Source organism: Ammospiza caudacuta, chromosome 6, assembly GCF_027887145.1.
Source record: "Ammospiza caudacuta isolate bAmmCau1 chromosome 6, bAmmCau1.pri, whole genome shotgun sequence".
Classification (NCBI taxonomy): Eukaryota; Metazoa; Chordata; class Aves; order Passeriformes; family Passerellidae; genus Ammospiza; species Ammospiza caudacuta.
In genome coordinates this window covers 50,944,478-50,953,203 of record NC_080598.1, presented here as the reverse complement: position 1 = coordinate 50,953,203, position 8,726 = coordinate 50,944,478, and positions in this window count along the sequence as shown.

The window sequence follows — 8,726 nt, the reverse complement described above, 5'->3', positions numbered from 1 at the left end:
CACACATCAAGATGGCACAAAATCTGGACAGTTTTGAAATTATTGGGAGATTGTGATGATAGCACTTTATAATACAGATTTCTCCCCAGCTCAAGTGCATCACTGTTGAGATCATAAAAGCAACAGTAGGGTTTAGGACTCTGTTCTCTCCTGGCTGTTTCCCCACACCACTGAGCAGTGCTAGGGCTGCTTGACATGCCAGCAGGGCTCCCCATGTGGGCTGTGCTCCAGCAAGGCATGCTGCCTTCTCAGATTCCTTCCCAAGATCTGCTCTCAGGGTGAATTTGCCATCATTCCTAAGCAAACCCTGGCTAATGGACAGAGAGACACAGCCCAGGTCCTCCCAGTTCTGCATCTGTTTGCTAAAGTCCTGGCAATCAGGCTCAGTGTCCTATTTCTCTCCTATAGATGCACCCACAGACAGATACACTGGCACACACTGATCTTTACTGTGTGGTTTGGGGACATCAAAGTGTTAACCACTGTTAGTGTAATTGAACCAAATTACTCTAAAGGAGATGGCGGCTAAGGCACTCAGTGCACAGAGGAGGTTCCATGAGAAAATGCTTTGCTAGCTTATACCTTTGTTTTCTGCTCTCTCAGGACAAATTTAAGATAAGGCTCATGTTTGCTTTGCAGTGAGCATGCTGACGTTGCATTGTTCTTCCACCCCGACTCCCTATTGCTTGATTTTACACTAGGAGATAAAACTCTGGGCAAAGACTCCATTGCACAGCTCATTTTTCTTTTCAGCAGACATGAAAAGAGATGAGGCATTTGCATTTCATATGTGCTTAGAACAAAATTTCTAGCCTGGCTTCAACTTTTGCTTTTGCAGCCTCATCTGTTAAGAGCTTGTTTGCTTGCAGACTTTCAGTGTCACGCTGTGGACTGGCCTCAGCAGCTGAATCTATCACAACTTCTTGAACTAGACATGCTGTTACCAACATAAACTGCAGCATGTGCATAATTAATTACTGAAATGGTCCTTGCCTGAGCAAGGGCAGTTAAACCCACAGCCTGCTCAGTGGAGCGATGGAGTTATGTCATTATACCACTGTCTCATAGGGAGACTGTTTATGTCACCTCCCAGAGCTGCTGAGCTGCACTGCTGCAGGCACAGCTGCAGTGGTGCAATTGCTCCTACAGGGAGTCTCCCCCTGGCTCAGCTCTCAGGGAGAACTCAAAACACCATGGCAGGTCCGGGCATGCCAAGAGTAAGAGCTGCTGTGCAAGTCAGCTGAGTATGGAAATCACACAGCCACAGAGGGACAACAGACCCAGTCCTGTGGTGCTAGGTAGAAGTGGAAGCTGTGAGTTTTACAAGGCTTCACATGTTGAATTTTGGTCAAAAAGGCAGAAAGAGTTAAATCAAAATTATATTCAGTGATGTGCTGAATCATTCCATCTTCCATTACACTAGATGCACACAAAACCAAGGTTCTGCTATGATCTAAAGGATTGGTTTAAAATAATATAGTTCTAGATTGAAAAATTTCTGTACAGAAACTTTTGTTCTGACATAAGAAATCTTTTTTTATTTGTCATCTGCTGAAGAGTTGAGAGTTTAACTTCACCCAAGAAGTCATTCATGCTAGAACAGAAATTCACCCAAGGATTTAGGATAATAACACTTTCCCATCACAGTTCCACTGCATTATTTCCTCAGGTAAACAGCCCTATGTCAGTTAAAATTTACTGATATAATAATGAAACGTCCACAGAGAAAGCACTGGTAGTTTTTGTCCCCTTACTGTTGGAACTGTCTTGTATCTTGTATGTTTCTTTTTCATATGAAGAACCTCAGTTCTCTAGTTTTGATCTTTGTTTCATGCTCCTGATCTGCTGCAGCCCATGGTGTCACACTTAACCTGGGAGGAGCAATTTGATCTGGTTACAGCAGCAGGAGGCTGAGGATCTGAGCACATTGTCACACAAGATCCACGTTGGTTGTACACAAGCCTAAGGAGCTGAGACAGGATGTCTGCAGCAGGTTAAAAGCAAAGATGTTTGCCAGACCAATCTCTGTGGAGTGGCAGGGTGGATTATCATTGGGTCTGACCTCCCACAAGCATCACAGTGCAGTGCAATGACTATATTCTGCCTTTGGAATGGGAGCATCTTTGTGTCCAGGCTTAGATCTTCCAATGCCTACCATGGCTACCTTGTGCCTAAGCTCTAAGATAACTACAGTCAAGCAGAAGATACATGTTTGGATGGCAAGTGTATGAACCATGATTTTAAAAGGCCTGTTCTCTTACAGTCTCTTGATAGAGTCCTCAATTCTTTGCTATTACTGCATTGTGTGTTCACAAGAGCACTTGTTTGCTTTTTGGTCAGAGAGAGCAAAGTCTTGTTAAATATAGCCACTTGCTCAATAAAATGTAGCTGAAATATCATATTCACCCCACGCTTATCTTCTACTGAACAGAAATGTTGGCTGACAAGAAGTCTGACCACAGGACTGGCTGTCCTTTAGAAGGACAGTGACTGGAACTTGAAGACACCACTGCTCACTGAAGAAGAATGAGTGGTGGCTTGTAATTTAGGCCTCCTGTCAATGCAAATGCTTCCATGCTCATTACAATGCCAAAAAGAAAAATGAATGCCTCCATCAAAAGCAAATTATATGATGCAGAAATCTTGCATTCATTCTATAATCACATGCTGACCAAGGTTACTATCATTTACTATAGAGCGACTTCAGTGGGATCCAAAAATTGTTTCATTATATAGGGAGCAAAATAGGTGCTTTCAATCAAAAATGCCTAAGAAGGAACAAGTAAAGATGCTAGATGAGGCCTTCTGGGAGGTAAGAAGGATGGCTTGGATGTGTTCAGGCACTTATTCTGATCTGGCCACAGCCCCAGGAAGTGTCTGAAGTAAGACTGCTCCCACATTAGAGATACCACTCTCTTTAAAGGAATATATAATACAGTGTATTATAGGCTTTTAAATGCTTCAGTTTGGCACAAAATCCTGACTGTAGGAGGCTAGGAATCTTTCCAAGAAGAGGCATAAAGAACAGTGCTGATACTGTAGTTATGACTGTAGCACAGAAAAGCAAAACTGACCTACAGCTGAATTGCCACCGGGGTCACAGAATCACAGAATCACACAAGTTCAAGGCTGGAAGAGACCTATAAGATCATCAAGTCCAGCCGATGTTCTAACTGTTCAACTAGATCATGGCAGCAAGTGCCACATCCAGTCTTTTTTTGAATTCTTCAAGGGATGATGACTCCACCACCTCACTGGGTAAATGATTCCAGTATCTGACCACTCTTTCTGTGAAATATTTCCTTCTTAATTCTAACTTACATCTCGCTTGACGCAGCTTGAGACTGTGTCCTCTTGTTCTGTCTGTTGTTGCCTGGAGAAAGAGACCGACCCCCAGCTCACCACAGCTACCCTTCAGGAAGTTGTAGAGAGCGATAAGGTCGCCCCTAAGTCTCCTTTTCTCCAAGCTAAACAACCCCAGCTCCCTCAATCGCTCTTCGTATGGCTTGTGCTCCAAGCCCCTTACTAGTCTCGTAGCCCTCCTCTGGACACGCTCAAGTAACTCGATGTCCCTCCTAAAGTGAGGGGCCCAGAACTGGATGCAATACTCCAAGTGAGGCCTCACCAGTGCCGAGTACAGGGGAAGAATGACCTCTCTGCTCCTGCTGGCCACACCATTCCTGATACTGGCCAGGATGGCATTGGCCCTCTTGGCTACCTGGGCACACTGCTGGCTCATATTCAATCGACTGTCAACCAGCACCCCCAGGTCCCTTTCCACCTGAGCACTATCCAGCCATTCCGTCCCCAGCTTATATCGGTACAGGGGGTTATTGTGGCCGAAGTGCAATACTCGGCACTTGGACTTATTGAAGTTCATCCCGTTTGATTCTGCCCATGCGTCTAACCGTTCCAAATCTCTCTGGAGAGCCCTATACCCCTCTAGCAGATCTACACTCTTTCCCAATTTAGTGTCATCAGCAGATTTACTAATAAAAGACTCTAAGCCCTCATCCATGTCGTCAATAAAAATATTGAACAGAACTGGCCCCAACACAGACCCCTGAGGGACACCACTGGTGACTGGTCGCCAGCTGGATGTGACACCATTCACCACCACTCTCTGGGCCCGGCCATCCAGCCAGTTCTGAACCCAGCAAAGGGTATTCCAATCCAGACCACGGCCGGCGAGTTTGTCTAGGAATATGCTATGGGAAACAGTGCCGAAGGCCTTGCTGAAATCCAGAAAAACAACATCTACAGCCTTCCCTGCGTCCACTAGCTGGGTTACTTGGTCATAAAAGGTGATCAGGTTAGTCAGACATGATCTACCCCTCCTAAATCCGTGCTGGCTGGGTCTGATACCCTGGCCGTCCTGCAAATTTTGCATGATGGTGCGTAATATAAACTGTTCCATTATTTTGCCAGGTATAGAGGTCAGGCTGACTGGTCTATAATTGCCAGGATCTTCCTTTGCACCCTTTTTGTGAATGGGTATCACATTGGCCAGCTTCCAGTCATCCGGAACCTCACCAGTAAGCCATGACTGTTGGTAAATGATAGAGAGTGGCTTTGCAATCTCATTTGCCAGCTCTCTCATTACCCTGGGGTGGATCCCGTCTGGTCCCATAGATTTATGAATATCCAAACATTTCAATAGATCTATAACAGCCTCCTCTTGGAAGGAGTGAAGGTGACCTTCCTGACAGTGAAGGTGCTTTGAGCTGACCCATGGTCCACATCCTGTGGGAACACAACTTTCTACTCCAAGTGACCCACAGAGTTCCCTGAGAGACTGCATTGTCCATGCCAACCTCATGGGAATGTGCTGGTACTAGCCGAGGAATAGACCTTGTACAGCCAGTTGTGTTTCATGGATTGATGGAATCTTGGGCCATGCTTTGGGTGCCTACAAGGTTCCTTTTTCTGTTCGATAAAGTCTCAGCTTTCTGCAGCCTTGATTGTCATGCTTTTCTTCTCTCCTCCTTCCAGCTGTCCTATCACCCTATAGGAATGGATACTTATACAAAAGCTGTTAATCATGAACCTATCTCACTACTCTTTGTTATCCTGGAAGTGAATATTAAGATTTTATCTGCCTCTGACACATTGATGGGATTAATTTACCAGCATAAAAATAAGTATCTGAAAGCAAATGTATTTGCGCTTTTTTGGTACATACAAAGAGTTATCTGGCCTGCAGATTCAGTGAAACCTGGTTTCCATAACTTCTCTGGTGTGGATTATCTGATGTCTGACAAGGATGAGCTCACCACTTCCTCCCACAGTACAGGTTGTAAAAATGTCTGCCCTGGATCAGGTCATTCAGCTTGATGAGCTTGGTGTATTTCAGACCTTTATCATTTTGTCATGGGGGATGCAAAAAGAATACTTTCAAAATACATAAAATGCAATTGAGAGAAGGCAAGAGAGAGAGAATGAGATAAAGAAAATATAACCTAAATCTCAAAAAACCCAAGCAGAAAATTTATTGACTCAAAGTTCAGAGTTGGATGGCATTTTAACCAGAAAACATCAGGAACTGGGAAGAGTAGTTCTGGGAGGAGTAGCAGCCTAAAAGAAACCTCTCAAAAGAGCTTTAAACTTAGCACCTGGTTTCCATCAGGACTGAAAGTGGTTCATGCATTTGCTCCGTTTGCCAAATTTTTTTCCAATACAAATTATCCTCTCACTAGCAATGTATGTTCATCCTTAAGAAGTTCCATTTCAAAGATGAGTAAGGTTGCTAAGTGACATGAGTGCCTAAATCAAGGAAGTGAAAAATTAACACCTCACATCTGTCACTGCCCACATATTAAATGCAATATTCCTATGAAACATCAAGAAAGCCATATTTGAGTACCTATACAGCTCATAGGGGTTGCTTTCCACTTAATTATTTCACTGTCTAGATAATTTTCCTTATGAGAAAGAAAATGGAAATGTAGATACTGTAGATACTGTCTTCAAAATATGGATACATAGATCACAACACGGATACTGTCTTTAAAAACCTCAGGAAGGGCCTGAGGTTTTTAAAGACCAGCATGTATAATGAGTAGAATCAGAGAGGCATGGATATGTCTCATGGAAGAACAGGTAGTGTGAAGTGCTGGAGCAGCTTAAACAAAGTCACCAAGTGCTGTATGAAAACTGATTCCTGCTTAAATACTTCATGAGAGCAGAGCCAAGTGGATACAAACTTTCTTGAGGAAGAAGTGTTGCTTTTGAATATCCAATCCATGCATCCTCCCACAAGAAGAGCACACTCAGAGCCAGGCCTGCACTGGTTACTGCATTGACAATTCTGTTCAAATGGAAAAACCCTTGAGAAGCACAAGTACCCAACCCCACAATGCAGAGCTCTGCCAGTCGCTCTGGACAATGCAGGGAGCACTGATTTGCACTCATTTGGTGATTAATAACCCTCAGCACATTTCACAGGTGCCAGAGGGCACCTTTTGCTACAGAGGCCACAGTGCAGAGATTTCTTCATTACATCAGGTAATTGCTTCAGGTCAGACAGTCAAACACCGCAAGTCCCAGGGACTTAGATTGATTATCCCAGCAGTAAGGAGATGCATGTGCAGTGCACGTAAATGTAGAATTTGGATAAGAAATAGTGGGCAAATATATAATTTTTCAAGTTCAGGCCATCAGAGGTTATTGACTGTAAAATTTTCTGTCATTCTGAAGGTGCAAAAAAAAAAGGTTTTTTACCCCTTAGACGTGCCAGTCTCTTACACACTTTGTCATTCCTGCCTTTTGAGTTGGATTTTTTCCAGGAATTTAAAACAGAAATGCCCTTGCATTTCACATCTCCTGGAGAAACTTTGAAATGCCCTCCCTGGAGAACAGAAATATCCACCAGTACCATTTTCTTAAGTTTGTGTCTCCTGCCAGCTCAAGTCCTGTCTCGTGACAAAAGCTTAGTAAGGCTTTTGACAAGGCTTAGTAAGAGAAGGGCAGCTGTCCAAACACACAAAATTATCCTTCTTCCCATCTGAGAACTAAAGGTTGTGATGACACCTGCTGGCTCCATGGGGACTCGGCAAACACCAGCCAGCCCCTTCTAGAGCTTTGCAATACTTGCAGGTAAAAATGGAGGATAAATAAACAATGGTGAATTCAAATTTTTCATTGCTGCAAGCGAGAAAATCACAGGGAACAAGGCTAGGCTAACTTTAAAAGGTTATTTACTCAGTTTACTGGAAAAAAACAGGGTTTGTGCTACTTCCATCATACATCATGAATGATTGCCTCTTTTTACCTCTTACTGAAAATTGATAGTACCTCTCTGGACATGGTGTTACAATGTTTCATCATTTTTGCATTTCCTATAAAAGATTCCACAGTAAGATGTGTTATTAACATACAATTATACTTTCATTTGTGTGTTCAAGGACAGTCAGACAGCCCTTGACTGTGAAGTTGAAAGCATCATGGAAATACTTCTGCCCTATTTATGAGCTACTGCAGCTTTGGTGCTTTGTCCAGCTTGTACAGCAGTACACCCATCCCACCCCAGGTGACAGGCAGGAATAAGTGCCTTCCAAAGAGGCTCTCACTACAGCAGTCCTGTCACATGAACAGTGGCACAGTTGTACAAAAGGGCTCAAGCTTATAAACAGTGTAGGCCTGGAGCCATAGTTGCATCCTGATGATTTCAATTATTGTTGTGCGTTCTTGGAGTGGGAGAAGCAGCAGTCACCTTGATGAGTCAGCTCATTGACAAACTAAGTGTGTTCAGAAGACTGTATTAGGAGCTGTTTTATAACTGTTGGAGCATGTTAGTTTATGTGTTATGAGTAATTTCACAGTGAGACTTCAGAAGAAGTACAGATCCCTGCAAATCATCCCTGCAAGTCATCCATTCCCTGCACTATTCCTGGGATTTTGTTTAGTCTAAGAAACGTGGAAGAGGTTAGATCACATTCAGCCTAAATATTTTCCTGAACTGACACTTTTTACTTTCTCATCACTCTCCAGTATGGTCAGTATTTCTGACTGATTTCACCTAGATCCCTCAAGACAATTGTAAATGCCCTGTGTCTGCCCTTGAGAACCAAATGTGCAGCCATTAGCTGGGGACGGAAATCTGCAGGGTCTTGACAGAAATGTATCTGTTTAGTTACTACCTTGTTTGAGCAAGGCAAGAAATTCAGTTCCAAAAATCTCCCACTGGGAAGCTGGTACAGATACAAGTAATTAAACCACCTGTCTCCTTCCTGGAATCTGCTCTCACTAGTGCAATCATGCCCACCATATCTCATAGCCCACTTTGAATCTCAGCTGTGGTTGAGTTACAAACTGCTAAAATGGGTCATGGAATGTGGAACAGGGGCATTACTTAGTGCAGAACTATTGCTGCTCCAAGGAGATCATAACTGGGAGGAATCAGACTCAGCACAGGGAACCTAAAGCCCCCAAGACCCCATATTAGGATGACGGGTTTCTTCATGGTCACAGAAGGTTTCCTAAAACTGACTGAGGAAATTAGGTAAGAGGAAAAGCAGCCATTGAAATAGAGGTGTTGCCAGTCCCACAAAACTGCAAAAGGAAGAATTCTGTCTATAGCAGAAACTCTCTGACTATTTGGAACAAGCAGCTGAATCTGCCTCTGCAGTATCTACCCCCAGGTACTCAGGAGTCACAGGGCTATGTGAAACAGATTGGTGAGAACCTGAACTACATCATCACTGCCAAGTTTTTCAGAGTTGCATATG